Raw genomic sequence first — 26258 nt, 5'->3', positions numbered from 1 at the left:
AATATGCACTTCTTGTTCTGGGTGTCTGGTTTCTGGTATGTGACACAAAGACTAAGACACCCCTGCCCGAAACAAACTGGTATGAATGCAGTGTGTAGTGCTGAATGGGTGGGTACTTGTCCCAATACACATTCCTTGTTGTCAGTATCTGGAGGGAGGAGAATGGCCTGAATGCACTGTGAGCCTGATTGGCTGCCTGCCTGCATGAATACCTTTCTCAGTGATTGGTTGCGTGAGTGTGACCCACCAGAGTGAATGAGAGACCAAACAGTATATCTGGGGACCTATCACTGACGGAAATTGTTCAGAAGCTTAAGTTGATACTTGATGCTTAACCTTGAAGCCCACTGGAAGAAGAAGAATTATTGCTGCTGTCCTTCGCCAATCTGAAAGCTGCTGTGTCTTCAAGGAACTGATCCAAGAGAGGACCTAGCTAGGAGACCTCTCCCCGAGCTACGAGGGACCATTGTGCACCAGCTGATCTTTGCCAAAGCTCCCTAGACATCAGACCCTCGAAAGGCTGCCGACCGGAGACGGGGACCACCACCGAATCACGAAGCGAAGCGCATGGACATTGAAGTCCATCACTGTCAGACTGCCATCGCCAACCGGAGCAGCAGTGCTCCTTTGCTTAATAACACATTGAAACAAGGACTCCCTCGCTCATCACCGATGAGCACTTTGTCCCGCCGGAGAAAGTCAAGGCCGTCAACGACCGAAGAGAATCCGCCAGTGGGTTTCCCGCCACCCGAAGACCACAAAGAAGCCGACGATCCGATGCCCTTGCTGGGCCAATGTTCTTCAGTAACTCTTTGCGGCAATCAACTATATTCGTTGAGGTGCACCGCATGCCTCATCTTCGCAGGATGTCCACGACTGATCGTTGATGAGCACCGCCAGGATCAAAGCTGCTGACTCGCCGCCTTTGTTTACAATTTCCTCGTGGGATCTCAACGATCCATGGCTCCTGCCTTAAAGGGAGCCGCTCAAGAAGGATCTGTTGATGGCCTGACGTCAAACTCTGCTATTCCAGGTACATTGGGGTGGTAGAACCTTTCTAGGGGGAATAAGACCCATATGAACAATATATGGACTGGGCTTGTATTATATCTTTATTTACAGATTGCCCAGGTGGGGTATGGTCACACAGAATTGTGTCTAGGTAACAGGGCCAGTATTCTGCCTAGTGTTTTAACCAACCTGCTTTCCTCCTATGTCTATTGTTGGTTCACTTTATTAACTGATTTGTATGACATTTAAACTGAGTATAGTTGATGCCTTTTAATGGAATCAAGAGTAATTGTGGTACCACATTGAGACTGTATATATTTACCACTTTTGATTATCTTGAGCACAAAGTGTGTTATTGTGATTGTGTACATAACTTGAGCCTATTTATATAAAGAACTGTGTTATCACTAACATAGTGTGTGGACATTCCTTTGTGGGTGCTTGGGGACTATACTGTACTTAAGAACCAGCCTGCATCACCTCCCGAGAGCTAAGCCTTGATTGCTCGTTCATTGCTACCAACAATAGAGAATCTTGGCTGGGGTCCTCTGTGCTTCGACTCTGCTATATTGAGAGCAGGAGTACAGACACCCCCCTCCAGTCTTTACACTGGTGGCAGCAGTGGGATGCTAATGATTTTAAGAATCAGTCTGTAACTTTTCCACTTACAAACTATCTACACTTTGTGAATTTGAGTTTTAGTTGTGCACTAGATAACTACATTACAAGCAAGGAATCTAGTGCAAATGGTAAATTGACTAGGACGAGTTTAGAGGCTCTCCAGAGTGCTTGTGATGCCAGGGAGTCTAGCGGTGGACTACGATACTGATTGTGAAGCTCTTGATGAAGGGGGGATGCAACCAATGAGGATTCTGCCCCTGAGGGTGTTACTGAATCTGTTTCTGAGAGTGTCACCACTCCTGCTGCCTCTATTCCAAACGACAGCAATGTTTCTTCAGGGAATTCCTTGGAACTTGAATTATTAAGGATGAAATTGGCCTTTGAATATAGAAAGTTGGAAACTGAGGCTGAAATTAAGAATAAGGAGTTGGCACAACAAGTGATACTTATAGATAAGGATCTTGAACTTAAAAACAAGGATACTGAATATCAAAAAATCCAGCTAGAGAAAGTTAGAGTGGAGACTTCAGCGAAACCAGTTGAGAGTGTCAGTTCCCCCGCCACCAAGTTTATGAAAGTTTGGTTGGTGTGTATGTGGAGGGTTCTGATATCCTCCAATGGATTGAAGCGTTTGAAATGGCTTGTCGAATCCATGATATTGATACAAGAGATTGGGCTATGTGTTTGTTAAGCAGAGTGCCTCAGACTGGATATGACTGTATTCTGAAACTGAGTGTGGAAGAAAGGCGTCAGTATGAGTGCATGAAGTCTGCTTTGACTGCCAAGTTTGGCAAGACACCTACCAAATAGCTTAAAAGGTTCAGAGATTTTAAGAAAAGAGAGAATGTGTCTTGGATTGACTGAGTGAGTGCTGCACATATGAACATGATGGGGTGGATTGATGGATACAAGGTGAAAACTTTTGTTGAATTGTCCCACCTTTTGTTTTTTGAGCATTTTTCTGAAGCCTGTTCACCAGAGCTGCGTAAGTATGTTGCTGACCAAAACATTGGAATCCGTGCATTTATGACACCTTTTCTAAATATCAGGGCACCCATATTCTGTGTCCTACAGCTTCAAGGATCCTTCTGTCCGAATGCATGTCTCATCATTTGCAGGACACTGGAATACCAGGGAACTGTCAGAATCCTTTACAGGCAAAGTTTCCAGAGGTGGCCTGTAAAGGGGACGCCAGCATGAAGCACAAGATCACACATTGCTCTGCTGTCATAGAGTCTGTCCGCCAAGGTAATGGAGAAATAATGTGTCGATGTATGTGCTCAGTAGAACCAAGTCAGCTTCATAACTCTCTCATGTTAGATACAGTGAACTTTAGACCCACCACCTCATTTCCGTATCATGCAGTGCCTCTGCATGAGAGCCAGAACTATCAACACACTCTACCCACACTGGTATTGCCACATCATCTGAGGGGTCAGCCACCTACAAGCCAAATCACCCAAGCCAATTCTGTGAGAAACATTCCCACATGAGAAGCATAACCACAGTGAACAGCCCTATCATAATACCCCTGATTCCCAAGCGCCACAGTGAGGTCCAGAGCCTTGTGCCTGGCTATGGGACGGCCAACAAGTTCATAGTGGTCTGGTAAACAGGTAAGGCAATGGGTGACAAATTCAGACCAACAAATAACGACACTCCAGAGTGACATGTGAGGCCTGAGGTATTTCCCAGCACAGGGTACCACATTATCACTATTCCCACCACATGCAAGGGCCAATACCCTATATTGTATACCTCTGACACACCCGGAAAGATGAAAGCGACAGGCACAAGGGGCACAATATTTAATAAAAGATACAGGAAATATAACACACATAAACACTCCAGCAAACTGCACCTCATTACAACAGTGGCAGAGTGGGAGCTGGCACCACGTTGATTATGGAGGGAGCCACCCTTAGCAAGTCTTTTCCCAGGTGTGGTGCTCCCACTCTGAGGCACCAGCCTGCTGGTTGAATGGGCCACCATATTTTGCATAGCGGGAGCATAAATGTATTAAAGGTATGTGTGATCAAGAGTCATCCATGCTCCAGCCAATACACTGGGAAACTGACAGTGGAAAAATCAGGATTGCATTTATAATGTGGTTGATGGAAACAGCTGATAAAGCACCACAGGGAATACTGTAATTGTGTAGCACACACCTCAAGTCTAGTCATTGAGGGATGTGGACGGTGCTTCTGGATCATGTGCTTCCAAGCAGTGACAGATCGAGAGGATGGGAAAATGGAGTGACGTTCTCCCTAGAAGACCCTCTGCACCGATGAACCAAAGTGCAAAAACTGTCAAGTTAGTTTAAAGTTTAAATTGAGCTTATTTAGGCCACATGGTTTGCTTATTGGTGTGCCAATAGAAAAAGCACTGGCATGTTTAGTTTTTCCTAGTAGGTGATCCGAAGCACCACCTATACGCTGAAACTATTGCAATGGAGTACAGCTAGAAGGGTAATGGGATGTGTTGAGGTACACAAAATGTGTAGGTTATTTGTCCACCGATTAACTGCCCATGGCCATGCTAATCCCCATGGCCATTCCACCCACTTTCTGCCTCTATCAGCTATAAGCAAATTCTCTTGGGATATTCTTTGAGCTAACCTTATCAAGAAGCATTACCCTTTGGTTGAAATGCCTGTCAGAGTTATTTATATGGAGTCTGCTGAAAATTAAAGGCTTTATTGGATCTTAACATGCATTACTGGTGTAATAAAAATGTCTTAACCAATTCCAAGATGGCGGCGACGCGGAGAGGACGTGCGTGAGAAGTGCTCCGTCCTCTACGCCATGGGCCGCAACAATAAAGCTAGACAATAAGGCGGGATAAGGTCCAGGCAGTACTCCCGCAGGTTGGAGCGAACCAACACCAACGGAGAGCCTCGGGCAAAGCTGACATCGGGACCATCACAGCCCTACGGTCAGGACTGGGAGGAGGAGCTGCAGCCCCACGGCTGCCACTCAAAGGGATGTCAGCCTTTAGCCGTGCAACAAAGGCGAGGCTCCCCAGGGGCCCAGAACATACATCCGGAGCCGTAGGAGCAGCCCCAGACCCAGCGGGCGAGCAGCGGGCAAGTAGCGGACCCACAGTGCCAAAGGCTTCACACACTGGACAGATAGGATGAGCCGCAGCCATCACACCGGGAGCGGACAGCAGGCACTCGAGCGGGCCCCACGGGAAAAGCAGCCCAAAGAAACATGCTCCCAGTGAAACCTCCCGGGGAACAAGAAGGTACGGCGGGAGGACAAAGGAAGAGACGAAATGTAGCGGGCATCCACGGATTAGGAGGCGAGCGGTGGGAGGCCCAACCATCTGATCCACCACAGTAGCAGAGAAGCCCCGCTGACTGGGAGGATTCTGTGGGCCTCCGCGGAATAATAAGGTACGCTGCTCATGGGCCTGTGGAGGGGGCATAGCAGCAGGGGAGGCAGCAAAGAAGAACGAGGAAGAAGGGAAACACCAATCACTTATTGTTAACGGGCACAGAAGGAGAATAGCAGGAAGACATTAAAGAGGGGGCTGAGACTCTCTGGGAAAAGACAATTAGACGTGTACACTACCTCAACCACACTCGAGAGGAAGGGATCCTATACAACCCGCAGCACCCCGCAAGCAGCCTACACTAGGGGGCTCAAGCTCAAACATACCCCACGCATAGCAGGAGTTAAGCGAACAACGGCAAGCCCGCGAAACTAACATATAGGACCCCTGAATCCTCATAAGATCCGGCAGAATCAAACCGCCCACGGTGACATTGGAAGGGACACGGCACATATGTGACAATACGGTGGAGGAGCACAGAAACAGGAAAGCATACCAGGGGGAAGCAGCAGGGACACAGAGTCAGGGAGAACCCAACTGGCACCTGCACCTATGTCCAAATCGAGGGGAAGGCCAATGCAAAACATCCAACAGACTCCCCACAAAAAGCAGGACCAGTGCCTTCCACAACTGTAGGGCGCAGAAGCAACCACACCCGCAATCTCTACGAGAAAGAAAAATCAAGAGGGACAGACAGCCAAGGTGGGATCAGAAGCAGAGCCTGGCGAAATGGCAACGAGAGAAGACATGAAAAAGTGGTTTGATGAATTCCGGGCCCAGTTCATGGCCACATTGCAGTCCCAATTTGAGACTATAAAAACGGACATGAGAACGGCAATATAAGAATTCAAAACAGACCTGACATCTATAGGGGAAAGAATGGACACACTGGAGAAAGTTACGCAAAACCTAGATGAAGAGGCGCAACAGCAGGCAGAGATCCAGGAACAACTGCTGACACGGACCCATAACCTCGAAATACAATGCAAGGATTTAGAAAACCGTTCAAGGAGATCCAATATAAGAATAAAGAATATGGCAGGAATGGTGGAAGAGAGAGACCTGAAAGAAGCAGTCCAGCAAGTTTTCAAGGATATCCTGGACGCAAGTGAGGAAGTGGAAGTGGCAATAGACAGGATTCACCGGGTGGGCCCCAGGCGGACAGGAGAATACGGCGCAAGACCCCGAGATGTCCTGGTGGCACTCACCTCATACCCACAAAAAGAACAAATTCTTAGGCGGGCCCGGACAATGGACTGCATTCGAATGAACGGGAAAGACATCCAACTCTACCAGGACCTGGCACAGTCCACACTGCAGAAACAAAGGGAAATGGGCCCAGTGGTAAAGGAACTAGCGCAGAAACAAATAAGATACAAGTGGACATTCCCAATCGGATTGCTGTTCATGTGGGAAAGCAAACAAAGAAGGGTCACGACCTGCAAAGAAGGGAAACAAATACTGGGCATACAAGATCAAGAAGGAGTCAGACAGGGAAGACCGAGAGAAAAGCCCGCTCAGAAAAGAGCAGAATGGTAATGGAAGAGAAACGATAGGAAAGCAAAGGGGCCACAGACAAAGGAATGAGAAGCCCGACGAAGAAACAGGAAATGTAAGAAACTCATAACCTCAGAGACCCTTGATACTACCACCAGCTCAACCAACCTACAACGACAGAAGGAGCAAGACCTCTGCTCTCAGAGGTGCAACCACAGGGGGGGATTCAGGACACCACTTGGAATCCAGAGGGTTTTAGAACACCCTACAAGTTATCCCTGAGACATAGTGGGCATGGCGCGGACGGCACAATGCCTGAGCAATCATGGGAACCAGAACCCACCTCAGTGCAGTTCAGGGGGGGAGAAGGGTAGGGGGGACAGACGGGGAAGCAAGTTGGGGGTTGCTCAGGGATCCGGGAATTACCATAGTTACAAGAGACTACACCTAGGCATGATCATAGAGATACAGACTCCCAAGACTCCTCAATGGGGATAAAACTTCTACCATATAATATCCGCGGGTTAAACTCCCCAGTAAAAAGGAAGAAAGTGGACCAATTCCTAAGACAAGGGAGGTATGACATACTCATGCTTCAAGAAACACATATAAGAGGGCAGGACAAGAATAGGATCGGGCTGAAAGGATACAACCAGATACTACAGTCGAATGCAGAGGTCATGATTGCCATCCGAGACTCCCTAAATATACAGATTCTCCACTCAGAGGCAGATAAATAGGGGAGATATCTATTCGTCATTACGAAAATAGACGGATTCCACGTTACTTTAGCTTCCATATATGCCCCCAACACGGGACAAGACGGATTCCTCAAAAACACCTTAGACAAATTAGAAAAAGTCGCCACAGGGGAAATTATAATGGGAGGAGACCTGAAGTTAGCATGGGACCCAAACCGAGACAGATCCGGGCCCAGGCAACAGGGACAGGGAACCCCATTGAACGCCCTAAAGCAGAAAATGTCCAATCTAGCTCTCAAAGATGTGTGGAGGCACACTAACTACACACAGCAAGGATTCACATACTTTTCACATGTACACAGGTCGATGTCCAGGATAGACTATCTCTGGGTCACGACGGCAAATTGGGTAAAATTTGTAAGTCGGAAATAGGCTCCCTCTCGCTGTCAGATCACTCCCCATTGTGGGCCGAGATAGCTCTGCTCCCAAAAGCCCCGGGGCTGTGGAACTGGCGGAACCCAGAGGAAATAATCAGGGATCCCGTATTGGGAAACACGTTGAGGGAACACATCACAAAATACTTATCGTTTAACAATCTGCCAGAAATCTCCAAAGAAACACAATGGGAAGCCCTAAAAGCGGTTACCCGGGGACAGCTAATTGGACTAAAGAACCAAAGGGAGAAACAGAATACCAAATAGGAAGTTGAATTAGAGACAAACATAGGTAAAATCCAGGCAGAAATACTGCAGAAACCAACAACAAAGCTCCAAAAAGCACTTAGACACGTTCAAGGCCAACTAGACTCCCCACGCACAAAAAAAGCGGAAAGACACCTGTAAGAATGAAACACTGGTACTATATAAAGGCAAACAAAGCAGATACACTATTGGCCAGGCAACTCAAAGGGAAGAAACAGGATCAGACAGTAAAGGCGCTGTTGGATGACAAAGGGCAAAGGAAAATGCAAACAGCAGAAATTGGTAACATATTCAAGCAATTCTACCAGCACCTATACTCATCTGATCAACCAGACGAGAAGCTTCAAAAAACGTATTTAGAAGGAATAGACCTCCCGACCCTATCAGAACTAGATAGGCAAATACTGGGCGAAGACATTACACAGGAAGAAGTCCTGGTAGCAATTCGGAACCTCCCTAAGAATAAGGCCCCGGGCCCAGATGGTTTCACTGCACAATTCTTCAAGACATACAGAGACATACTGGCCCCGGCCCTAACAGAACTATTTAACTCCTTCAAGGATAAGGGAAACATTACCCAATCCATGAATGAGGCAAAGATGCTGGTACTCCATAAGCTGGGGAAAGACCCACAAATCTCCAGCTCATGCCGCCCGATATCCCTGATAAACCAGGACGTAAATCTATACACCAAAATACTAGCTTCCAGGCTCAAACTAGTACTCCCGAAACTGATCCACCACATCAGTCCGGGTTCGTCCCGGGGAGACAAACACATGACAACATCAGGAGGGTCACCCACCTCATAGAAAAAACAGGAATAACACAAACCCCAGCGGTAGTACTGGCTCTGGACGCAGAAAAAGCGTTTGACCGCGTAGAATGGTCACTCCTCTTTAATACACTGAGGAAAATGGGTGTAGAGGAGACCTATATAAAGATGGTTAAGGCAAATTATAACTCCTCCAACATACAAGTTGTGGTGAATGGAAGCCTCTCTAATATAATCCAAATCAAGAGAAGAACAAAACAAGGGTGCCCACTGTCTCCCCTCCTATATGTGATATTTCTGGAACCACTACTGGCAGGCATAAGTGACAATAAGGAAATAAAAGGCATAGGCATGGCAGAACATAACCACAAAATGGCATCTTACGCAGACGATATGCTAGTGACCCTGGGGGAACCAGAGGCCTCTCTCCCAACTCTAATGCAAGAAATCGAAACATTCGGATCCCTATCTGGGTTGAGAATCAATAGACAGAAATCAAAAATCCTAATATCGGCAGGAGACATCACGCAAATTCACAGGGTAGCCACGGAACTACATCTCAAAGTAGCGAAAACTCGGGTGAAATACCTGGGAATTATCTTGACAGGGAAAATCCAAGAATTATACTCCCAAAATTATCCCTCACTGTTACAGCAAATAAAACGGGACTTGACAAAATGGAGCCCTCTGTCGGTATCATGGTGGGGGAGGGTAACAGCAATTGAAATGACAATATTACAGAGACTGATATACTTATTCCAAGGCATACCGATTTAAATCCCACCGGCTTTCTTTAGATCCCTTTCAAAAATCACTAGGGCCTACATATGGCAGGGGAAAACCCTGAGAGTATCAAATGCGGTTCTTAACGCCCCAAGGAACGAAGGCGGGTGTGCACTCCCACACTTTAAAAAGTACTACGAAGCAGCCCAGCTTTGGGTACTGAAAGAATGGATACTAGATGATTCCCAGAAACTATGGGAGGCACAAGATAGAGCTGTGGCGGCAACAACCACCAGACATCTCCTCTGGAAAGGGAAGAAACATAGACACCCGAATGTGCAAATCAGCGAAATAATGAAAGCGACGCTGGAGATCTGGGATAAGGCAACACAGAAAGGCACATTAACCAAAGACCCGGCTCCCTTCATGCCCCTATTCAGAAACCCAGAATTTCCACCAGGAATTGAGAAAAGGGCATATCAGAAATGGGAGGAAGCGGCATGCAGGATGGTCAGAGACATGTACAAGGAGCAAAACATCAGATCATTCTCAGAATGCAAAACAATGCTAAACATCAACGTCAAGGACAAATATAAGTACTACCAACTATACCACTGGTTAGATACCCCACAAATGAAAGAAGCAGCAACAAGGGAGTTAACACCCTTCGAAACTTACATAATGACACACACTGGAACAGAAAAGTTTGTGTCGAACACCTACAAATACATAAATACATCAGAGGAAGAAATAAAATGGACATACATTAAGAGATGGGAAAAGACCCTACAGAAAACCATCCCCAAAAGTCATTGGGAATACATATGGGGAATGATACCGAAACTTACGAAGGCGATACAAGTAAAAGAGATGTGGATGAAAATTCTCCTGCAATGGCACTATACACCAGAAAGACTCAACCAAATATATCGGAACACCCCCAAACAAACGCTGGAGGGAATGTGGAAGTGAAGGGAACTGGCGTCACATATGTTGGGAATGCCTGAACCTACAGCAATATTGGGAAGATGTTAAAGCGCATATGAAATTAATGTTCCCGTCAATGTGGACCATAGGAGAAGAAGTATGGCTGTGTGGGATATGGGACCCCAAAGATAAACAATTCACCAATACGCAGAAATGAAACTTTATGGTACTACTGATAGGCACATGGCTTGAAATAGCCCAACAATGGAAACAAAAACACCCGCCCATAGCCATCGACTGGATATGAATAGTATGGGCACACATAGCAGTGGAGCGGATAACCTAAATTATACAAGAGGCCTACCAAAAATTTAGAGACGATTGGGGTGAAACCCTTGAAAAGCTCCAAAGTGACTATATGGAACAGTGGTGCCCACACAAAATAAAGATTCTGGACATGTGCAACTAATAAGGTATAAGACAAGCCTCGGTCAAGAAGAGAAGAAGACATGGATCATCCCGGAGAGGGAGGGGGGAACAGGGTGGGACTTTGGGAATGTTATAAGTTATATGTTGTAAAACCAATAAAAACATCTTTAATAAAAATGTCTTAACCAAGTGTGCCTTCGGCCACTTGATTTATATGCAGTGTGCATGTCCTTCACTGAGGTTTTGCTAAAAGCAAGCATTGCCAACGCCAACAGGTTTGGCTTGCTTATAGATATTAAATAATAATTTGCCAGGCACGACTGTTATATGCCCAGGTACTCTCATTTTTTTTCAGCAGCTGCCAATAATTGCCAGTTAGTACCATTATAGCAGTACCTGGCAAATACCTATCCCTACCCTACACAAAAGTCAACATTTTTGGCATTGCCAGTTCTTGTTCAGCGGTTATAGTGGCTTTTTTTGGAAAAGTGGACACTTCCCATTTAGCTAATGCACTACTCACAAACTCATTTAGGAATTGCTACCAAACAAATCACCAGGTGATCAAGGACTTGTGATCACAGGCCACTGTGCAAATCACCACCGAATCACAGAGCCTTGCTGTTCCTGATGCTGCATTTATGGAAGGCTCTGCTCCCGGGAGTTATGTCTTTTTAAGTTTATTTAGATGTTTGATGCTCCATAGGCACGTACACACCACTTCAAGGCCACAAATGCAAACAATCTCAAATGACAGCCCTTGGAGGTGCTTTTTGCAGCTGTGGCTGTCCCCTAATTCATAATGATGGGAGTGGAAAGTGGGAGCTCTATGACTTTAGCCAGACTTGCAGTGATTTCTTCACCTGTGGGTGGTCTTGCCAGTTCCTGTATTCTATGTATACTTACTAACTGTGGGCAATGCAAGGCGGGTACTTCTTAAAGGCCCGAGACAAGCATCCCTGACCAGCCCACCAACAAACCTTGTGAATAGGCATTTATCCTTCCAAGTCAAAAAGCCATACTCATCTGCATTCTCAACCAGACTCTTACCTTCGCATGTATGCAAAATGTGTGATGTTTGCTGGCCGGACAAGCAAGGCTGCCCTTGGTGCTCTGCCTGTGGTCACAGATATGACTGTGACCCCTGCTCTGCAGAGGATTTGGAATGTATATGGTTAAGGATCAGCGCTGGTGTTTCTAAATACAATATTAAAGCGCTTCATGAGCCCATAGCTCCCAGACTCCATGGGGCATTGGTCCACTGCACACAAATTGCCTAAAATGCGATCATATCAGAAGAGCCAGCCCAAGTACAGGGGTCAAGTCAACCACCACGCGGGAACTGGGGCACCATCCAGAGGGGGGTAAACATATACACACTGATGGGAGAGGCCGATGGGGGCAGGGGAATTCATTTTGATGGTCGGCTAGAGGCATTATTACAAGTAACAGGTATGCATAGAAACTGCGCAGGCACTGTAGAGAGAGTTATCAACAACAACAGGGACAAGGGTATGACACAGAGCTGGGGGAAAGGGGTGGGTTGTCTCATCTGATTAATATGCTCTGTCTGCTCGTTCAGCCAAGGCACTTGCAAGAAACGCTTCTTGTTCAGCAGCTGCCTGCACCACTTTCTCCACAACGTCCCTTTGAATATCATGGAATGATTGGCACTTACTTCTAATGCTGCGCAGAAGACAAACAGAGCAGAGGGGCACATGGGGTGCTCTGTTCATAATGCACAGGTGCTAGCCAGTGCTGCCACACCAATGATGCCACGCATGTCCCGGGCCTGACCCGACCCCAAACTTCACAGCACTGCCAGGTTTCTGACTCTGCTGCTGCTGCCGCCAGTGCTAGCCTGCAGGCAGTGTGCAGGAGCCAGTGCCGGTGCTATCACAGGCAAGGCAAGGCAGCACAAATGTAGTTTGAGTTAAAGCAGCATTTTGCCGCTCTAACATTTTGCACATATAGGCAAGGGCCTAACCTTGCCTAGTGATAGCACCGGCCCTGTTTGGAAGAGCCCCTAAGGAGGAAATGGGATCTCCTCCTGCCATGCCTGCTGTTTGCTTACAGAGAGGTACCTCAAGAGGGTGTTGTTTTCAGGCCCTTTGAGTTACTCTCTAGACATCCCGTGAGGGGGCCCCTTGCCTTGATCAGAGAAGGTTTGGAAGCCACCCCTCCAGGTCCTGCCGAGCAAGTGAGGGACTATGTGTTAGGCCTCAGACGGAGGATGACACAGATGATGGGCCAAGCGACAGCGAACCTTAAGGCAAGCCAGGAATTGAACAAATACTGGCATGGCCTTAAAGCATCACAAGTGGATTGGACTCCAGGCAGGAGATGCTTGTGATGGAGCCTAGAGCCTTGGCAGATAAGTGAACTGGACCCTTCAGGATCATCTCCAAGATGGGCAAAGTCAATTATCTGGTCGACATGGGAGTTCCTGCGGTAGCCCCTCAGGTATTCCATGTTAACAGGCTCAAGTCGTTTCAGAGGCGAGCAGAAGTCTCATGCCTCTTGCTTGCTTCCGAGCAAGAAGAGGATGATAGTGAGCCCCTTCCTGATTTGCTGCATAGCAACCCTCAGGATGGCTCAGTGGAGGGAGTGCATCTCTCTCCAGATCTGACACCAGAGCAGCAGAGGGCCTGCAGGGCTTTGCTCCGGCAGTATGCCCCTCTGTTCTCGCTGACACCAGGCCTCACCCCATGGTGCAGGCCTGAAATTGACACTGTGACAGCGTACCTGTCGAAAGCAGATGCTACAGGATGTCAGACATTGTTAATAACCACATCTAAGCTGAGGTCGCCAAGATGTTGGATCTGGGTGTTATTGAACCCTCAACCAGTCCCTGGTCCAGTCCAATGGTCCTTGTCCCCAAGGCAAGTTCCCAGGCAGGTATCAAGGATTGGCGGTTCTGTGTGGACTACCAAGGAGTCAATGGCGTCACCAAAACTGACGTGCACCCATTTCCCTGGGCTGATGAGCTCGTGGACACCATAGGTGCTGCCAAATTTGTGAGCACCTTTGACCTGACCTCAGGCTATTGGCAAATAGTTCTGATGGACCATGCCAAGGAGAAGACTGCATTCTCAACACCTGAGGGGCTCTACCAGTTTAGAGTCATGCCGTTTGGGTTGAAAAATGCACCAGCCACCTTCCAGAGATTAGTCAATCATGCGCTTAGTGGGCTGGAGGCCTTTTGTGTGGCCTACCTAGACGACATTGCTGCCTACAGTTACAACTGGGAAGATCATTTGACTCACCTGGATAAGGTATTGCAGGCCTTGAAAAGGGCTAACCTCACTATCAAGGCCACCAAGTGCCATATAGCTCAGGGCAAAGTTATGTATCTTGGTCATGAGGTAGGAGGGGCTTGAATCCAATTTCTCCCCGGTAAGGTTCAGGATGTACATAGCTGGGAGATTACCACTACTCACACCCACGTGAGAGCCTTTTTGGGCCTCACTGGGTATTACCGCAACTTCATGGTGGACTATGGAACCATAGCTGCCCCTCTAACAGCTCTGACTTCGCCCAAACAACCAAGGAAGGTTAATTGCACTGAAGACTGTCAGAAGGCCTTTAAAGCTTAAAGGAAACTCTGTGTAGGGCACCTGTGTTTTGTGTGCCTGACTACATCAAACACTTTATCGTCCAGATGGATGCCTGCGACACCGGTATTGGAGCTGTCTTGTCCCAGTTAGATGACAAAGGGAGGGAACATCCGATCATATTCATCACGGGACAACTCAAGGGTAGAGAACTTAGGTGGGCTACTGTTGAAAAGGAATGTTTCAGTATAGTTTGGAGCCTTAGGCGTTTTAGGCCCTACCTTACGGGGTCTACCTTCAAGGTCCAAACAGACCATAACCCCCTGAAGTTGCTTATGCAGATGAAGGGTGAAAACCCAAAACTGCTCAGGTGGTCCATTAGCCTGCAAGGGCTAGACTTCACCATTGAGCATAGACTAGGGAAGAGTCGCGATAATGCAGATGGCCTTTCCAAGAGGTATGTTGACCATCTGGATGAGGGTGTCAATCTCATCGGAGATTAGACGCCCTAACTTCAGTCTAGGTGGGGGAGACTGTGGTGCTGGAAATGCATTGGAGGGACAGGGCCTCCCTGTCCTTGTTCTGTAGTCCTTTTTTATGCGTGTTCTGTATTGTTTTCTGCCCATGTGGGAATCGTGGCTGTACAGCTCTGTCTCTTTTTGGTTTGGTGTACAGACCCTTGGGATACCCTTATGGCACCCATGGGTGGGGGTACAACCCTGTACACCTAGTGTATGTTTTTGGCCACCTGCGTGTGGCCCACAGAGCAGGGTATGGGCTGGTGGCAGCTCCATGCTGAATTTGACAGGTGCTCTGAGTATCCTCCATTTTGGGATACCCAGGCCCTGCCATTGGGATCAGTTGATTCCTGATAGGAGACAAGATGGCCCCTGTGGCATCTTGCTTTCTTTTGTCTGTTACCTTGTTTTCCTGAAGTCTCGGGAAGCCCTGACTCTGTCCCTTCCCCCTGATTGGCTGTTGGGTGTAAGATCCATATATGGTATTGTGGGGAAGTCCAGGCCAGACTGGCTGGAGCCTTCCCAGTGACTGTATGTTGTGGGTACACCCTTGGGGTGGGACCTGGGTGAATGGAGTATGTAACCAATATACACTTCTTGTTCTGGGTGTCTGATTTCTGGTATGTGACACAAAGACTGAGGGCCTCCTTATGAGAATGGAGGTAATGAAAAAAGGAAGGCGGAATGGTAATACCGGCATCGTTAACGGGTCCGGGGCATTACGACCCGACAACCCGCCCATACCGCCACCGCCATTACCGTGCCCCTTCATACCGGCACGCGCGCGTACACGCACCCCTTCACAGTGTAAATACCGGGATGCCGGTAATAGGAGGACATTACAACTCACGCGGGCATGCAATTACCGGCATCCCGAGGGCGGTAATTAGCGCCTGCACAATGGCGGCCATACAGGCATCGCGGACCACCCGTAAACAGCAACCTGCAGTCAAGGCAACTGCCACAGGTGCACACAATCACCACAGGTGGAGACAATGGAGCCTGTCCCAGTAAAAAAGGAGTACACCCACACACCACACCCCTTTCTACACCAAAATGATACCACTAGCTGTTGCAATCATGGGGCTGGAGGACATGCCTTTACTGCTACAACTACAGCAACAACAGCAACTACAACAACAACTACAGCCACAGCAGCAGGCAGCACAGAGGAGACGCAGGAGGAGAAGAAGGTTGAGATAGGGCCAGCAATTACCACCAGTGCAGCCAGTAGTACCTCACAGGCAGCCACCAATCCCTCGCATCAGACCCAGTCCATTCAATCTAACCCCTGAGCAGATCCACACCCTGTACCGGTTGGACTGGGACACCATCACCACCATATTGGACATGATACACAACGACATAGTCAGCCTCATAGAAATACGCACTGCCATCCCCCGCTACTAAAGGTGGTGTCTGTGCTCCACTTCCTGGCCACAGGCACCTACCAGCACAAAGTGGGCCAGCTGCATGGCATTTCACAACCACTATTTTCACGCATGCTGACCCAAGTGCTGGATGCCCTCCTGAAGCATGCTAGCACCCACATATTCCTATCACGGACTGCCCAGGAGATAGCCAATACCTAAGTAGGCTTCCATGCACTGGCAGGCATGCCCAATTGTGTTGGTGCCCTCGACTGCACCCATGTAGAATTGGTAGTCCCCCATGCCGTAGAGGCGGTGTACCGCAATCGCAATGTGCAGATGGTATGTGACTTCAGCAAGATCATCACACATTGTTGTGCCCGATATCCTGGATCGACACATGATGCCATGGTGCTGCGTAACTCCACGCTACCCCGTCACATGGAGCGACATGCTGGATGACGTGCCTGGCTGCTTGCTGAGTTGCCTGACTGGCCCATGGCAGTGCATCGGGGTTGTGATGTGGGGGGATGCATACTCCACCTGGGTGGGAATGGGGGGGATGCATACTCCACCTGGGTGGGAATAGGAGGGATGCATACTCCACCTGGGTGGGAATGGGGGGTGCTCCTTTATAGGCCTGAGAAGGTGGCAAAGATCACCATGGCCTGTCTCATGCTGCACAACATGTGCGTCCGGAGAAATGTACCACTGCCACCTGACATTGACATGCATGCACCGGGTGAGGATGATGAGGAAGAAGACGGAGGAGAAGCAGCACCCCTGCCTGTACGTGATGCACAAGATGGCCATGCAGTACGCCAATCACTGATTGACGAATACTTCTGACCCACAGGAACGTTGATAGATACGTGTCAGTAACACATTGTACACTGGGTCCATGTGGACATGCACACAGGGAATGTGGGGAGTTGGGCAGTGTGCACTGTCATGAATTAAATGTATACACACGAAATGAACAATGCCCAGGCATTGAATGATTTTTCACACAACGGGTGTATTAATAGCAACTACAGAAATCTGCTACCCCCCACAACACCAAAACTACCCATACCCCCAATGAAGTCCCAAAACCCCCCAATGAAGCCCCAATACCCCCCAATGAAATCCCCCTAATACACCCATTCACCACCGACACCATCTGACCCCCTCTCATTGTTCTACCACACTATTTTCTTGATTTGTTGTTGTCCTGGGGCAGCATTTCCGAGTGCCTCCCACTCCGTCTTGTTGGACGCACGGGCTGGAGGGTGCAGAGGAAGCTGGTGTGGAGGATGGGGGTGTGGTTGATGCGCTGGAAGCCGTGGTGATTTGCACGGCTGGTGCGGGTTGTGCCTGCTGCATATGCTGCGGGATGGAGGCGAGGACCTGCGTGACGGCCCCCAGACTGTCTCGCATCATCAGCGCAGGGGCATTGACGGCAGCTGTAGTCGCTGCTATGGCCTGTGCTATCTCACGCCTCGTGTCCTCCCCCTCCGCGACATGTTGTCGGACGAGGTCCAACATTGAGTCCTGTCTAGCCTCCACCCTTGCTAGCCGTACCTCAAGGTTGGTGGTGGGAGCAGCAGTGGTTGAGGGTGCTGCGACCAGGCATGCATTGTCAGTGCTGTTCTGGGGGGGCTGAGGTGCGAATCATGGAGCAAAGGATCCGCAGTGCTGCTGATGGGTGGTGTGTCCTGAGTTTGGGGTAGGGATGTGGACACGGGGCTTGGGGAGTGTGGACATACCACATAGGTTAGTCCATCCTCGTCCACATACTCCTCCATTGCAGTTTCTATGTCGCTCAGTGGGGCAGTGGCTGCTGCCTCGCCCACCGAACTTGTTGCTGCCGACAGTGTGCCACTGGCCTCCCCTTCCACTGGTATTGCTAGCTCTGTGGTCCCGGTGTCAAGCATTGATGTGGGGCCCTCATGTGCGGCCATGGCCTGGGCACTCGCCCTGAGGTTCGGTGTGGCCTGCGAGGCTGCCCCGGAGGTGGTCTTGCCTGTGGGAGTAGTCTTGTGCCTGGACGTGGATGCCCTTGTGGGTGTTTCCTCACTGGCAACCTCTCCATCGGTGCCTGCGGGGGGGGGGGTAGAAGAGATGCAGGGCATCAGTGATGGTGTTACATGCAAGATGCATTATATGGTGCTTTGGAGAATTTAATTTATCATGCATTGATATCTTACAGGAGTGTCACACAGAGTAGTACGAAGGGGGCATTTTGGCATGTGCCGTGACGTCTCAGTGCAGGGATGCTGCATGGCAGGTGGCATGCCGTTGTATTGGGGTTTGTGGGATGTATTACATAGGCACGGTCCGTGTGTGTTGGCAATGGGATTGGCACTTAGCATGCATTTCAGTGTGGCAGGGTTTGGGCCTCCATCTGGACAGGATATGTTGATGTGTGTGTTGGGACATGCATTGCCTTGCCTAGACTCTCCTCCACATCACTTGTGCTACGTCATGGTTTCCCCTACAGGGATCTGCAGGGTCATTCACCTCCATCTGCAGATGTTGTGGCACCCGTCTCCATCTCCCAAAGCCCTCGATGGACTCCATCTGTATGAAGGTACTGCACGTCTCCTCCCTGCATGAACGTTTTGTGGGTGAGTGGGGACCCCCGCCTGTGGCCATGGCCTCCCTCCTATTGCTGGCCAGGATGTTCCGTACTCTGAGGCGGAGGTCATCCCACCTTTTTTTACAGTCCTTGACTGTCCGTGGGGTGGTGCCGACTGCTGAGACCTTGCGGGATACCTCCTCCCAGATCTCCTTTTTTCGTTGTTGCACCTCCCTTTTCAGTTTGTGCTGGTTGATCTCCTCGGCATGTGCAGCAAGGGTGTCCGCCAGCATGTTAAGTTCTTTGTCTGAAAAACGCTTTTTGCGCAGGTGGGGGTTCGATTTTCTGGTAGCCTTGGACATTTTCTATAGATAGGCCCTGGTCTCGCCTCTGTAGCAGTGGTGGTTTGAGAGGATTGCAATGGATTATGTTTTTAAAGATGGCCGCCGGTGCATTTCCCGTTCCGACGCGATGACGTTACTTCGGGTCCGGTATTACAAGCCCGGTATTAGCATGATGATATTACCGGGTCGGTATTAAGGGGTGCCTCCTAGGCGGAGGCGGTATCGGCGGGTCCCGTGATGGCGCTATCGGGGGGGTTGGAGGGCCTTTAGCGCCATGGCGGTATGGCGGTATGGCCATTATCGGCATGGGGGTTCATGCGTGCTTGTGCACTCGTAATCACCTGCTATTAGCGGCGTCATACGAGCACAGACCCGCTAGTTCTTCCATGCCGGTAATGAGCCCGTTTTTACTGCGCTTCTCGTAATGAGGCCCTGAGACAGCACTGCCCGAAACTGGTATGAATGCAGTGTGAAGTGCTGAATGGCTGAGTGCTTGTCCCATTACACATTCCTTGTTGTGAGTGTCTGGAGGGAGGAGAATGGCCTGAATGCACTGTGTGGAGGAGGTGGTGGGTCTGCAACGCTCCTGTTGTCCCCGGCAGGCTTGACCCCTCCATGACCCATATTGCAGCCATGGTCTCCTTTGCAGGAGGGTGTCTGTTAGATAATGACCTCCCTGACCCAGATGTAGTCATGACAGTTACTTGTACGGGAGCTCTGGGAGCAGCACATGAGGAAACGCTTCAAGGCTGTGGTCCTGAGGCTACCTCAACCAGAGAGCACACAGGTTCCCAGTAGTTCCCTGTCTAAGCCTGAAGCCCCCTGAGGTACCTACTCCTGCGAGAGAGGGCCTAGTGGTGACTACTGTGTTAGCACGAGGTTCAGTGATCTCAGGGTTGCCTACTGGCATAGAAAAGAAACCAGAGATCGTAAACAGGGTAGATTCTAGATGGAAGGGTACCCCATGACTGAGTGAGTTGTCAACCGCTGGAGTCCCAGATCAGGCGGACTGTTACCTGGAACAAAAGGCTGCTCCACTCCAACAGGCCTGTTGAGGCAGACCACAGTGCTTGTGCTACACCAAATAGGCCAGGTGCAGAACAAAAGCCCTAGCTTGTTCCACACTCGTCTCAGGAGGATAGCTTAGGGGCAATGTGCGTGCCTTGGAAGCAAGAGGACACGGAGCACCACAGGATCGATCCCCGGGTCCGTGCTTAGAAACCTCTGGGTATTAAGCGCGTTATAAAAAACCTATAATATCATATCACAAACAGGAGGATTCTTCAGCTGAGGAACGCGAGAGACCGGTCTCACCGGTGCCTCCCAATCCAAACTTGAAGTCCACTGATGATCCTACTCTTGCGAAATAAGACTCAGCAGCCACTGGGATGACTATCGTGTTAGCACTGGGTTCAATGCTCTCAGGGTGGTATATCAGCATGGTAAAGGAATCTGAGATGGTGGATAGTGTGAGAAACCAGAAGGTGCCTCACCTGCTTGTCCCCGGGCATCTGTCATCCAGGTGGCCAGGGCACGGTCATTGCCTTTGGAGCTGGCCCTGGAAGTGGACCAGTGAGGGAGGATCACCTGGGTGAGGGGTCCTCTGTGAGTGGGACACTGGATGGCGAGGCGCAGTATCCCTCCTCCTGTGACACCTTTACCCCATCCTACCAGGTAGGATAATTGGGAAATTTACCCCCCTTTCTCTTCACAAACACTTCCACACGGACATTCCGCTCTGGGTGAAAACAGACTCACATCTGAGCAGTGTACCTGACATGTCCCGCGACTATGGTCAGGTGAAGTCAGGCAATTACTGACAATCACTCACACCTGACTTCCATTAAACTTCCCCAAGCGGATAAAAGGCAGAGCACGAGAGCACACTCTGAGCAAGGCAAAGCACGAAGGAACAGCAGTTTCGAGTCAGCAGCTGAACAATAGAAGAAAAAAAGCAAACCAAGAAGGAGTCGCAAAGAGGGAAATACACTTGACCTTTTCAGCAAGAAACCGTTACTTTCAAGAAACCATTGAGTCAAGATGTGTAAGGCCTGGAAACAAGACTGAAGAATCCTGCATTGTGTGTCGGAGATACCGGAGGCCCTCCCGTGTAACTGACCAAGGCAGGGAGGAGCAGAGGCCACCATGGTATCGTCCTTGGCATCCAGAACTAAGAAGCACCAGAGAGATCAACACAGCCGGTGAGTTGGGGAGACCAGTGCTAGACCCGCCTGTGGTGAAGTCAAGGTTGCAAACAGCAACATTGTGTAACGAGCACTGGAACGAACATTGTTAAACGCGTTTGATGAAAGACGCAAGTAAAGCAAAACTGCTGATGAATGTTTAAACTTGAGAAGGAAATATATGATACCATTGACGGAGTGGTCCGGCACCGTGGTTGTGCTCAATCAAAGGTCTCTGTAAGGTGTCCCGCCAAGAAGTGGCAGAAACAAAAGTAAAGGATTACACAAAACATTGTGTGAAGTGAATAGAAGTGGTCCTGCAACTGTTTAAACAAAACCCATCACACATTTGCAAGTCTTCGAGTTTGAGATCAAGAGGAAACCGTAGACGAGCCCGAACGAGGGAGATCCAAGATTCGAGCCAAAACGAGGGAGATCCATGGCCGAGCCTGAACTAGGGAGACCAAGAGTAAACAGTGTGGTAAAAAGGGGGTCCAAGTCTAAAAGAGAGAGACCCATGATGAACACTGGAAGCGAGAACTTGTGCATGTGAAGATCCTGGAAAAAGTCGAACTTTGGTATTTGGTTGTTACGACAGGCCCTCCGCAGTAAGAGACTGTTATTGGAACAGAGGCTTTGTCAGAAAGCCCTGATACCTATGCTTTCAACTGTATCCTCGTGGCAGACAAGCCAAAGTGTGTGCAAAGCTTGAACGTGCTGCCTTGCCCCGTGCTGAAAACCCTGGCCTCTTCCAAAACCCAGAGCTGGTGCAAGGCGAAAGCCCTGAAAAGCACAACATCAAAGAACCCAAGAATTCTGGGGAAGGGCACAGCCGGGAACTGGGACTTCACCCGTGGCTTCAAGAGATTCCTACCGGACTTGGCTCCTGACACCCTTGCTGGTCACTTAGATGCATCTCATCAAACTGAGGTGACCACAAATGATGCTCTAATTCTAGGGTCAAAAGGGAAACACTAAGGAAAACAAAAGGAGGATCCTAGCTCTAACTTAACATGATTTTATTGAAACAAAATGTAATGCATACCTGAAGCTGGTAGATTTAATTGGAAACAACGTTGATACAATTAAGTGAAATCAATTTCATGGACAAACATACAGAAGAACAACATCAAAGGAAATTAGCGATGTGGCTGCAAAATCATACATTTCTCTCCAATGACCAATAACAGAATGTGATGTGGCTGGGACATCTGACCACTTGTAAGATGATTTTTATAATCCCTGTGTGGATTTAAAAACAGAACCTGTGCACTCTTGTCCAGTCCCACCTAGGTACTGACAGGTTCAGAGAGGCACACAGAACCCTTTCATCCACTATCTGTGGTTGGGTGGTTTTGTTAGAAGAAAGAGAACTTCTCTCAAGTGGTATCTCCTCCCCGCCCCCGTCATAGCTGAAAAGGGACCCCATACCATATCTGTAACTGTGCAGGTACCACAGAGACATCAGTAGACCTCTGCCTACCAAAAACCTTGAAAGGGTGCTTTGTGCAGGATATTAGCTCTGGGACTCCCAGACTATGGTCAGGGAAATAAATGCCAGACAGGCACCAGTAAAACTGGAATTGGCGTAGACTCAGTGCAGCTGAGCTCAGAAGTTGCTGATCAGCCTATTGCCTTTCCTCACAGATAGCTGATGGGATATGGGAAAAACTGAGCCATTGTTGAGAAGAATTCAGCACTTGGTCATTGAACCATCTCTCTACAGATAGTTAAAATGGGCGTGCTGACCAAGACTAGATATCAACCTGCTAGCAGAAATGGCATCTGGTTATTTTCCCACCTTAAAGGATGAGCCTGATCCTTAGAAGGGTGGGTCTCAACATTATTGGCTACTGGGTGCGTGACAGATTGCCATTTGGCAAGGGAGTATAAACCCTACGCTTTTTTTATTTTTATTAATTAATAAAATGATGTGGGTGATTCCATCTTTGAAAGGGTAATGTACTGATCAGATTCCCATTTCATAAGTTCCCTACCAAAAGCATAGTGTGTATCTGTGTCCTGCTGGATCAGTATCTTGATTTGCAGTGCCTGCTCTACCAGTGCCACAAAACAGGTGCAGGGGTCACAGTGGCCCATTTAACAGCTGTAGTGACAGCCAAGTCTCTGCAGTGCAGGGGCTGCATTTAAGATGTGCACCCCTGTACCAAAACTATGATGATCATAGTCCAAGATGGTGGCAGGTTAAACTCTAAAATAAAGCTATGCCTGAGTTAAGGCATTGTGTATGACATTACTTATAACCAATGCACATTCAATTTGATATCACACATGCATCAGCTCCTGTGAGCCAACTCCAGCTATGGAGATGTGCCCTCCGCCAGAGACAGAACCCCACCAGGCAGCTGTCCTGTGCTCAGGAATCAAAAGAGTGCATGTGATGCTGGAAATGCATTGGAGGGACAGGGCCTTCATGTCCTTGTCCTGTAGTCCGTTTTCATGTGTGTTCTGTATTGTTTTCTGCCCAGGAGTCCATGTGGGACTCCTGGCAGTGCAGCTTTTCCTCTTTTTGGTTTGGTGTACAGACCCTTGGGATACCCTTATGGCACCCATGGGTGGGGGTACAACCCTGAGCCCCTAGTGTACGTTTTTGGGCACCTGTGTGAGTCCACAGAGCAGGGTATGGGCTGATGGCAGCTCCATGCTGAATTTGACAGGTGCTCTGAGTATCCTCAATTTTGGGATACCCAGGCCCTGCCATTGGAATCAGTTGATTCCTGATATGAGACAAGATGACCCCTGTGGCCTCTTGCTTTCTATTGCATGTTACCTTGTTTTCCCAAAGTCCTAGGAAGCCCTGACTCTGTCCCTTCCCGCTGACTGGATGTTGGTTGGGAGTCCCATATATGGTATTGTGGGGAAGTCCAGGCCAGACTGGCTGGAGCCTTCCCAATGACTGTATGTTGTGGGTACGCCCTTGGGGTGGGACCTGGGTGAATGGAGTGTGTGACCAATATGCACTTCATGGTATGGGTGTCTGGTTTCTGGTATGTAACGCAATGAATGAGACAACCCTGCCCGAAACTGGTATGAATGCAGTGTGGAGTGCTGAATGAGTGGTACTTGTCCCAATACACATTCCTTGTTGTGAGTGTATGAAGGGAGGAGAATGGCCTGAATGCACTGTGAGCCTGATTGGAAGCCTGCCTGCATGAATGCCCTTCTGAATGATTGGTTGCCTGAGTGTGACACAGCAGAGTGAATGAGAGACCAAACAGTATATCTGGGGGTCTCTCACTGATGGAAATCATTCGGAAGCTGAAGTCCATACTTGATGCTTACTCTCAAAGCCGAGCTGGAAGAAGAAGGTGAACCACTGTTTCCCCTTCAACGCAATCTGAAAGCTGTCTGTGCCTTCAGGAAACTGATCCAAGAGAGGACCTAGCTAGGAGACTCTCCCCGGGCTACGAGGGACCATTGTGCACCAGCTAACCTTTGCCGAATCGCCCTGGAAGTCAGTCCTCCAAAGGCTGCCGACCGGAGACAGGGTCCGCCACAGAATCACGAAGCAAAGCGCCCGGACAATGAAGTCCATCACCGTCGACGACGATCATCGTCAACCGGAGCCGCAATGCTCCATTCCCTAAGAACACTTTGAATCAAGGACTACCTTGCTCATCACTGTCGATCGCTTTGTCCTGCCGGAGAAAGTCAAGGTCGTCGACGACCGAGGAGAATCCGCCGGTGGTCTACCCGCCACCTGAAGACCACAGAGACGCTGACGAAGCTCTGAAAGCCAGCCGTGCAGCTAAGTGCAGTCAGGCTGCAGTGATTGGTATATTTGTGTCAGTCGACACAAGTGCCAAGGAGTCTCCTGCAATCCCCAGCGAGCTACAAGGCCAATTTGAAGCTTGTGGAGCAGCTCTCCAGTAAGATCTCTTAATCTTATCAGGTCTATGTCTTAGGACTTGTGTAGTAAAGCTGTGGGTTTTACCACAAGATTTCAGTGATGCCTCTAATAGCAGAGATGCCAGAGTCAGCCCAGGCTGACCTTGTAACCCAAGCTGCCTGTTCTCTGGCCTGTGCCTCTATCCCCAAACTACTTGTTAGTATTGGATCTGTGAAACTTTCAGTGCAAGGCTCTGGGACAACGCCTGCCTATGCGAAAATCACTTATTTTTTCAGCAACAAATTGCCTTTGGAACCTTTATGTATCACCAATGCGATCCAACAGTTGTCTCTCAATCATGAAGAATTTTATGAAGTACCTGACCATGTTCTACTAAACCTCTCTCAAGGAGACCTGGCTACACGTTGTCATACAGAGTCTTTGGTCAGACGATCTTGTGAAACCATGCCTAAATTAATCTATACTAATGTTGTAGATAAAAAGGCTGTGGTTCTTATAGCAATAAAAGATGGGCTAGCGGCACAAGTCCTGGATAGTAGACCAAACTCAGGTGGACGATCTCTTTTTCTTAATGTCAAGCTGGGACCACACATATATACATTGGCCACGTTATATGCTCCAAATTCAGGACAAGATGGTTTCTTGAGGGGTGTGCTTTCACAATTAGAGGGGGTCACCAAGGGGCACATCATATTAATCAGGGACTTCAATATGGCGTGGGTCCCTCAGGAGGATAGCAGTACACTACCCACACATCACATATTAGCGCCATCTAAGTCGCTCAAGCGGAAAATTACCACGCTGGCCCTTCACGACGTTTGGCGAGCGATCAAGGGGCTGGCCAAGAGATATTCTTATTATTCCCATATACATTCGGCACTACCAATGATTGATTACATCTGGGTCTCCACGCGCTTAGTGGGAAGAGTCTCGGATGTGGATCTGGGCGATGAAAGATATTTAGGGCCAACTCAAAATGTTACCCACGAAATGCACCTAGACAGCTTTAGTTACGAAACAACATTACTATGAAAAAACTGATAAAGCTTACTGGCTGCTTGCTATACCATTAAAAGATAGGGCCTGAGCCCAAACAATTTTGAAATTAAAGAGCAAAAAGGGGGGCAATGAGACGACCAA

Source organism: Ambystoma mexicanum, chromosome 3p (genome assembly GCF_040938575.1).
Source record: "Ambystoma mexicanum isolate Mex_15411 chromosome 3p, UKY_AmexF1_1, whole genome shotgun sequence".
NCBI classification, from domain to species: Eukaryota; Metazoa; Chordata; class Amphibia; order Caudata; family Ambystomatidae; genus Ambystoma; species Ambystoma mexicanum.
This window is presented reverse-complemented; position numbering follows the sequence as displayed.